The sequence below is a fragment of the Myripristis murdjan genome, chromosome 17 (assembly GCF_902150065.1).
Source record: "Myripristis murdjan chromosome 17, fMyrMur1.1, whole genome shotgun sequence".
NCBI classification, from domain to species: Eukaryota; Metazoa; Chordata; class Actinopteri; order Holocentriformes; family Holocentridae; genus Myripristis; species Myripristis murdjan.
Window position 1 is genome coordinate 26533341 of NC_043996.1, and position 9883 is coordinate 26543223.

The following is a 9883-nucleotide window of genomic DNA, read 5'->3' on the forward strand; positions in this document are numbered from 1 at the left end:
GGGAGCAGCCAAACCTCCGTGTGAAGTCATTAAATAAACACCACAGATCTTCTGAGCATCTGCTAACACAACACGCTCGGTTTGATCGGTAAGCTTCCCGCTCCGCTGGGAGGCTGTTGAACAAAGCGGGAGGATCGGCACGTCGTCAGTCTACATGCTCGGTTTAGTTTGTCCACCGTGTCGAGCTGCGAGCTTCGGCTGTCTCGCCTGATTACCTCCAGCAAGTTCCACTTCTCCTCTCGTCTGGCGTCCACAAGTTCCAGTGGAGAGAATGGCGCGCTCTGATTTCTCGAGTCATTTATAGCTGCTCTCGCCCCGTCCTCCACCCTGTAGCTCCCACCAAGATCTCAACCCTGAAACTGATGACTGCCTGGTGCTCAATTTGTGCTCTCTCTCTCTGAGGCCTGAAGGAGAGCCGGCTCGTCTCTTTTGAACAGTCCGCCTCAGTTTCAGAGAAGCTTCCCTTCACCTCGGTACCCAGTTAGGAGGGTTCCTGACTGGGAACCTATTTTGTCTAAAACCCCACATGAATTCAGACAACCAAACAACAAAACATCTGTCTATAGTGTAGAATTACATGGTATGGTGATGCCAGTTTCTATGGTAATCAAGCTCCTCATAATGTAATATAACATAATTTGAGCTAGCCAACTAACATTGAGCTGGATGATGTTTGCTTCAAGCGCTTTCTGTCAGATGTTTCTATCAGGAAAAGGTAAAAAGGTCAGAGCTGCCAACAGTGAGAGATGAGGCAAATTAGAGTTCAGATTCTGACTGCTTGATTAGAGGCCATGCAAGGCAAGTTCATTTATGATATGACTAGTTTTTAGGAAAAAAAAAACATTTTCAGGCAGTGAAGGGACACATGACTGGGTTTGACTAATGGAGCAAAGCCACAGTTGATGCAGCGTTACATTTCCCCTCTTCCATCATGTGATTTCTAGATGTCTGGTCTGTGTAGTAGAAGACTGACGAGGTAAAAAGTTTTTGTGCTGTCGTCCGGGACGAGTCGGGTTCAGAGAAGAGCTGGGGAGCTGGAGCAGGGTTGTTGACAGAGAAAGTGAAGATGTCCATGTGTGTGTAGCCGCTTTGGAAAGAAACGATGATGTTTTCTTCACGTTTCCATCACTAACTGCTGTGTAAGTGAAGCCTGACGGACCGACACAACAGTCCCGGGCGATCACAGCCATGTGAATTAAACTGGGGAACCCTCTTCCTCCATGTGATGCACATTAGCAGGTTTAATTATGGAGCAGAGAACAGGCAGGACTGCTGCTGCTGGTGTGTGAGTGTGTGTGTGTGAGAGAGAGAGACAGATGGAGAGAGAGAAAACGAGAAATGGCCAGAAAAAAAGAGATGGGCAGTCATTCTGAGTCATGTAAATTCCCAGATAGTCTTTCCAGTCGTCATTTCCACTGCTGAGGGTGTCATTTGTTCGCTGTTTGCTGCTGATAAAGAGGCCAATCTCTGCTGGATCGTATCAGGAGGCCGTCAGACACAAAGTGTTGGCTAAACCAAGCAGCCAGGAGGATTTGGTAGCAGCACACTTTTCCCTGCATCTCTCCACCAACAGAGCTGGGAACCACGTCAAACGGTCCAAGTGACAGAAATCTCAGCAGAAAGTGATAAACGTTCAAATTCAGTGCACAGAAAAGGTGTGTGTGTGTGTGTATCTAAATGCCATCATATGTATTTACCACTCAGTTCCATTCAGACGCTCTTATCCGCAGCTCCTCACAGCCCTGAGAGAGCGAGGATTTCTGAGTTTTGGTCCCAGAGGAAATCAAACCCCAAACCCTGGCAGTGTTGGTGCCTTGCCTCACCAGACTTCAGTCTCTGTTTTAACACATTTTCTGGATCAGCTTTCTCTCCACTCACTTCATGCTTCAACACACAGCAGGTGTGCAGGAGGCAGAAGTTGGAAAGACGTCTGAGATATTGAGCAGAGGCATTGCTCCTGCAGTTATATTTTATTCAAGGCAGAGTAATTGTCGAGAAAACTAGGCTACTCAAAGGAAAGAGTTATTTGGGAAAGCACTCAGCTGCTGAGTTACGTTCAAACAAAATCATAAAGGTAGTCTGAGAAAATTAGAATTACTCTACAAATTTGCAAAGTGGTGTGCCGGCACAACCAAATCAGCTCCAAAGAGTCGACTGCGACAGTCTTCACCTCATAAATACTCGTCTTCACTGATTAAAAGAAAAAAAATGTTGAAACGTGTCAAGGCTGTGTCTTGTTTTTAATCCTTGTCTTTCAACCAATAAAGACAAACATGAAGAAACCGTTGCCGTCTGTTCTAGTGAGTTGCTGTCCTCTCATCATCATAAGACCACTGCACAAGTTTCTTGAAAGGATCACTATGGTATTCTTCGCTCTAAAACCTGTTTGTTGTTGGTGGAGCATGTGAAGGACTGATAGGTGTGAAAATCTGTCAAAACAGATACAGAATTGGGAAAACTAGCTGAACATGCTGCAGTGCAATCGTTTGAGATGAGTCGCCACAAAAACAGCTTGTTTTTTTGGTTCAGTGTCATCCAAAGGGCCTGAAGAGCCATAATCACCTTTTCTAGTATACTCTGGGTATATGAAAGAAGTCTCTAGGATACATATGAAAAGTAAAATATGCTGAAGTTACTGTTCCTGCACCCTGTCTAGAGCAGGTAGTTGCTCTCGCTCTGTGTGGAGGGTCTGCTGGAGAGAGGACAGAGCTGTTTCACACAAATTCATGTTCTTCTCGTGCTATACTTGCACTGAACGCAGCTACAAGGAGTGTTTACCTGGTTATGAAACAGTCTCAATTTAATACTGATGCCTCGATATGACCTACATAAGCAAATGAGACTCTCATCAAGAAGATTGGTAATTTCTCTAGAGTTATTCTAAATGCCCGTCATCGGGTCGCTATGCCCGCAGAATCAGACGAAAGGATTTACTGCATGCACACAGGTGGACTGTAAAAACTGTGAGATCCTGCCTCACAGTTAACCTCTGCTTTATTTGCCTTCGCTCTGCCTCCGACTCGATGTCTTGTGTTGATGTCTTTCTTTCACTTGCTTTCAAAACAAGGCCAAATCAAGATGTTTGACAAGAGGCGGTGTTGCTCATAGGAAATGTGGTCTTCATTCTGGGAGACACTGCCGCTTTTGTCCACAGGGGGCGCCAAAATCATCGCAAAATGAAAGATCCTTGCCGTTGCTGTAATGTGTCTCTTGTAAACTGAACCAGCTTCGAGCACGCGCTGAAGAAATTCCCTGTGCCAATTCAAAGTCAGCTCACGGTTTTCTCAGCAGTTCAGAAACAGGTAATCAACACGGAGCCAAAACACTGTCACGGGGCCCTCGTCGGCTCTTTATGCATTCAATCCTTTTTTAATCCAACGTGTCAGTGGTTTTAAGAGAAAATCCTCCTTGCTAAATAGCTTCCGTTCAGTTTGCTCAGGCTGCTTGATGACTTGGTGACTTTAAGCCACTCAGGATGAAGAGTTCATAATTACATAATGGAGACTGTCTGAGGACCTCCCAGTGACCTGAGGCAGAGCATTTAGAAGCCACTACTTGAGGAACTTTGACTATCTTGCAGTAATATCAGAGTCTGTTCTTTGTTGTCATGATGTAACCAAGTGGAGGTGCAGCCGATTACCATGGTACGTATAATCACAGCAAAGCCCATCCTCCTAGATTATGGCTTTTATGTAACACTTACTGATGCCTCAGTGTATTTTTCTAATTCCCGTGGCTCACTGGCTAAATGTTGAATACCTGGAATCATGCTGAGACATTTCTAGTGCAGCTACAATTTGACAGCAAAATCTTTTGCCTGTCTGGTTTTAGTGTCAGTCCTGCAGAATCAAAGTGCAACGCATGCTTTCCGACTTCATTCAGGAAAAAAATCCATCGCCGAAGCGGCAGAGAGACCAATTTCTTAACCTGTAAGTAGGCTTAATAGACTACAGTCAACCCTGTCTCATGGGCGTTTGTGCAACAGTCACAAAATTCAATCCACACATTTGTGTCAAAGGACATGAACTATGCATTTTTTCTGTGCATGTGGACACAAATTTAATTTGTGTAAATACACGTAATCTGCTAAGAAGTTTTGTAAAAAGTGATATTAGGCTTTAAATAAACTTGGAGTTGAGGAGATGCGTTTGTTGTATGAAGACAGCTGTGGAAAGGCAAGGTGGAAGCTGAGAGGGTTGGCGCGAGAGAAACAGAGATGACGGCGGAAAAAGTGTTTTGTGTAACGTTCATTGCTCTATGGACAGTTGACCCTCGGGTACATCTGGTCCTAATCACCTTTTCTGCTTTTCTCTGTGTACATGAAAGGAAGTGTCCAGAACAGATCTGTAAAGTAAAAAAGTAAAATGTGCTTCAGTTATTCTAGTACTATTTCCAGAAAGGGTTTCAGTAGTTTTAATCTCAAGCATTTTTTCATTGATATTAATGACTTTTCCTTCACCAGAAGTGGCTAAAACCACTTCCAGCAGGAGCTAAATTCTGATCCAAGAGGAGAAAAAAAAAAACAAAAACATTTGGTCAAGGTTAGGCACCAAAATCAAAAACTAAAGTAAAAGGTAAAAGGTACATTGGTCTCACCTCAGACTTGAACCCAGGTCGCGTTGACTGACCCGTCCACCACCTCAGTGTTCCTCCTGAAGCAGAGTTTGTGCGCTCTCTATACTACCTCACAATACATACAAACAAACACAAAACATACTTAATAACATACTTCCAACTGAAATACATTACTTTGAACATCATGCTGACTGTCACGAAAAAAGGGCAGTCTCAATCTAAAGATGAAATTTGGTGATCACATCATGAACTTCCATAAGAGCGGACTGCTGCAGTGCAACGCCGATACAAGAGGTCGGATGCAATAACTGTGCTCACAAAACGGAGCGATATCTGCTATTCATCTCTTTGATTTTAAATTTAGAGGTGAAAATTAACTTTGTTGATAATGTTCCCCTGAGTTAAACACGTGAACACTTCCAAGGTGTAAGGCAGCAAAGTGTCACTCATTTTCCAATGTAAGAGGAAGCAGACTCAGAGTCGTCACTTGCCATAAAGCTCACACAGGGAAACAAGGTGAGGTGTTGTTTAACCAGAAGCAGTGTTACAACACACAACTGCTGCAGACACACCTGCCGCTCACGACTTGTTAACCCTTTAATGATGCCATAAGGCAAACCTCATGGCAGCTAATGCAGTGTCCGTGCCACTGAAGTGCTAAATAATCCATAGCAGCTCTCCCCTTTTAGAGAAACAGCACTTCTGACGACTGTGGGGGTGTTTTTCTCTCAGGAGTCTTTATCTGCTGGAGCTGAACGCTGATGGAAAACAAAAGTCCTCACAAGCTTCGTCCCCAACATCCCGAGCACATCATTGTTTCAGATTCTCACAGCACAACAAACCTCAAGGTCATTTTTTTCCTCAACAACAATAACAACAGGATGTGTTTCAGCCAGGTGGGACTTGGACTTCAGTTCAGTGACTGGAGCTGTCAGGCTGGACCGGCGTCCTTGGCTAAACTTCAGCCTCAGTGTCTGATGAAAAACTCCCAGAGAGTCACGTAGCGTTCAGATGTGCTCTGAGTCGTTGTGGCTGTGGACAACAAGAATAACAACCTGACAACAACCCAGTTTGAATCGATATTCAGCGGCTGAACAGGAGAGGGATGCTAACTTCATCCCAGACCTGCAGTTTGCCTGAAGGAAGCCAGAGGCGGCTCGACTGCCGGCCGCAGAGCAGTTGTTATCTTATTATTGCTTCATGTGTACAGTTGTATCTGTGTAGTGAGCTGCTGTTTCCTCCCCCCAAAATAAAAACAGTTACAGTACTTTGCTGTACAAATACTTCAGATTTTAACTAAAACAAAGATTTTAATTGCACAGATAATTCTGGTTAAATCAGGTTTGTACAAGGATACATTAAACAGAAAGCTGAAAACAGTCCTGTCAGTACAATATCCCCATGTGTTTCTGTTTGCTGCTGCTGTCTTTGGGAGGATCATTTTGCGGTTTTATGTTAGTGACAACATTGTGGTGAATTGTACATTATTCTATAGCTTCTCTACTTTTTTCTGTGCTGCAGTCTGTGCTCCAGTCTGAACCTTACAGGGTTCATTTCCTCTTCATGAGGAAATTAAAATTCCTCCTTCACGTGGGCTGATTTTTTTTTTTTTTTTTAAATCAGCAGGACTGTCTGCATGTTGGCATTAAAACAGTCAAGCCTGTACATACATGGTACAGAGAAAACTGCACCTTGCTCAGTAAAGGAAAAACAGTAAAAGACATATAATAGACATTATTTCAGCAGACTGTCCCTTTATTTAATGTGCATTCATCAGCTTCCTACTTTCCATCTCAGGGCGAACAGAAGGTTGAGGTCAGAACAACATGGACGCCTCAAGGAAAGTTGAGTTTGTTTGGCGGTTTTTCATGCAAATATGGCGATGCAAATAACTGCATAACTTTACAACGTTAGGCCAGCGCTTCCTCTGGATTCATTTACATAACAGCAGAAAATTACCACTGCTGCAAGAGAAAATGTGAAATAAACATTGTAATTTAGTCTGGCTAATGTACAACTAAAATGAGTTTGTCCAGATATTTTAGAGATAATGATTATATGATGATTAAAATAATCTTTGTGACAATAACCTCGACTTGTAATATAATGTCAGTCCAAACAGGGACAGATATGGGACTGGAATTATCCTCCAAAGCACCAGAGCTGCACCAACTCACAGAGGAAACTCCGGGTTGGACAATATGAAATGACAGAAAAGCTGTATTAAAAACCTTAAAGTGATAGTTTGGGCTCTTATTTAATGTAACAGATCCTCCCCAGTTTGTCCCATCAGCTCCTTCTTGGTGTGTGAATCAACATTTTTCTCCAAAATGAATGAAGTTGATCTGCTTCAGAAAACGACACAATTTCTTCGAGCGGCGATTCAAAGCTGGAAAATGTTTTGAAGGATGCATGTTTGGGATTTCTCTCTCAAGCCTCTTTTCCGGCCCCCTTACTCGCCAACTGGAGGGACGACTTCGAGTTGGGTTCCAACTTTTCCAGGCAACAGTCAATCCCAGGTTAAATTTGGGATTTTTCCCACTTGGAAACTGGGAATTTCTCACTTCCCACTTCCAATGAAGACAGCAATATGAAACTCAGCTTTTCACCACACTGCATGTCTTGCAGTGCAGTTCTCATTATTCAAACCTAGAAAGTGTTGAGAGCAGAGGCAGCTCGACTTAAGCACAGTGTGTGAGTTCCTGGCTGTTGTCATACTTGTTTTCAAAGTGTGTGAGGAGCTGGTGAAGGGTGACTGTTCAGTGTGTTTTAAACAGAGACGCAGGGAGCGCTCGGTGCCAAACATCAGAGACAGAATCAGCCAAAGCTCGACCTCGGCTCCAAACAGACGGCTGTCACACACCGCCAGCCAAACAAACAGATTCAGGACAAAGTCTCCAGCAGGAGGATTAGCATGATTATAGTTCTGGATGGTGGTGCTGCTGATGGACAGCTCAGTGTGAGTGTGTGTGTGTGTGTGTGTGTATGAACCCTGTGTTTTCATGTGTGCTTGTTTTCATCTGTAAGTGACAGATGTTTAGTTTTCCTCACAGCAGAAAAAGCTGCTCCCATGCTGGATTTATGTTCACTTGGTGGTTTTAATCAGCAGCATTTCAGCCTCAACTGGCTTTCTGCAGACACTCCTGCTCTCTTTTTCTGCCTCCTGCTCTTTGTTTTCAGAGCAAATCATCTGCTCAGGTCGCTCGGCACGCCGGTCCTCCTTCATGGCAGAGCCAGGCTCGTATCTGGCCTGGGCGAGTTTTCTCTGTCTGACAGCTGGATGATTGGTGCTTTATGAAAGTGTGAGCTAATACAAGTCTTTATAGCATCGACAAGCCCTGAACTACAGCTGTGAAGAATAATAAAATAAAAGGGTTCCAGTGAGGGAGTTCACGGTCATGACAAAGTTGGTCTTCATGCTCGTATTTAGTCTGCAGGGACTTTTCTTCTTCTGTCTGCTGGAGGTTTGCTGATACTTACCGGGCAGAGGAGGCGCTGGGATCAAGAGTCTGGTTCTCTCGGGTCACAAAGTTCCCACGTGAGCTCCCAAAATGTTTGAATGTGGACTTTATAATTTGTGGTTTGGTGCTGCTCTCCCCTGACGTCGCCCCGTTTCCCCCTCAGGGATCATTAAACTTTCATCTCCCTCATGTTTCCTGGTCGGAGAGCTGCTGCTGCTCTGATCCGTCCCGCGGTGTTTACACAGCGCCGCGGCCATCGCACAGCCCTCAGTCACCACGCCCGTTCTGTTACCATGGAAACAATGTAAGGCCACGAGCCCGGCAAGAGGAGACAGGACCTTTTCTTCCTCTGTGGTGCTGCTCGGACGGTTGGACATTGTCTTTCTCTGACTGACGGGAAATCGAGAGAGGGCAAATCAACATAGTCATCATCATCGTCATCATCACCACTAGAATGTCAGCATCATCTTCATCACCACCATCATCATCACAGCCATGTCTGTCCAGGTCGGTTTGGTCTGTTAATGCAACCGAAAAATTTTGTGTGTGTGTGTGTGTGTGTGTGCGAGACACGCTGGATTTAATCTTTAGCCTCGAGGCAGAGTTTCCCACCCACACTGTATTGATTTTGTTCAACCTTTATTTAACCAGGTGGCCCCGCTGAGTTTGTAAATCTCTTTGTGGAGACAGACCTGGCCAACAGGCAGCAGCAAGATGAGCAGAGAGTCGCAGATAAACCGCACAACAACAACAAAGTCCAAAAGGAAAAATACAATCAAATCGCATCAAAGATAACGTCAGTCTTCACTAAATGAGCACTCAACAGGCAGAAGTCCAAAAGCGCACTAGCAGAACAGCAGGCCGGGGCTACAGATCTCATTTATTCAGTGCGAGGTTTAATCTTTTACCTCAAATTAATGTTTTTTTTTCCACTGGTCTGCAGTCTGCTGTGGAAAATCAGATTCCACTCAATATTTTCCCTTCTTGATTTTACTGCACGACAGGCCAAGGGTGTAACAATGAGGTCGATGCTATAAAAACAACAGGCCGTGTCCACCGATGTTGTGTTTCCATATTGTTTAATTTTGAGCTTTACGCTGATGTAGGCTGCTTCATTTGTGTGAGGACGATTTTAAAAAGACAAGATGAGGGTTCCCAGGCTCTGCATCCACCACCTTTGGTGTTGAACTGATGCTCGTGGGGAGTTATTCCGAGTTATTCCTCCTGGCGTTACTATGCGATGACTTTTTGAACAATGCTGCTGTTTCTTCTGAAGTTTGAAATATTTTTAACGCCTCGCGCTTGGCACCTTGGGAGCTAAAAAAAAAAAAAAGAAAAAGAAAAAGAAAGAAAAAGTGCAAAGCGCCTGTTCCCATCAGTGCTGATCGGAACAGCCTGTTCTTCCACTGTGAGCGAGGAGAAAAAGAAGGCAGTGCTATAAAGAGACGGAGGACCTGCAGCCTTGGTTCTTGGCGGTGGAGGTTGAATGCGATGTGCTGCATGCTATTTAAAGCTGCATAAGGCAACTGTGCATGTTTGCAACACTGAAAATTTTGAACATCAGCACCCAGATATTCTGTAAGGTGACATCATTCAAACTGTCCACAACTTGCTCATGTTCACCAACATGGCCAGTCTGTCATACTTCATACCAAGAGGCACCAAGTGGTTGGAAGACATCACTGTTTCAAAATTTTTTGAAGGTTTTACTAGTCGAAATTTTTATTTACGTCCACTGGTGCGGCATGAGATCATCGTCACAGAGGCTGCATCTAGTTTGGAGCCATAAACAATATTTTAACCCACTATAATCTAAATAAATTAACATCTTAACCTTTACATTTTTG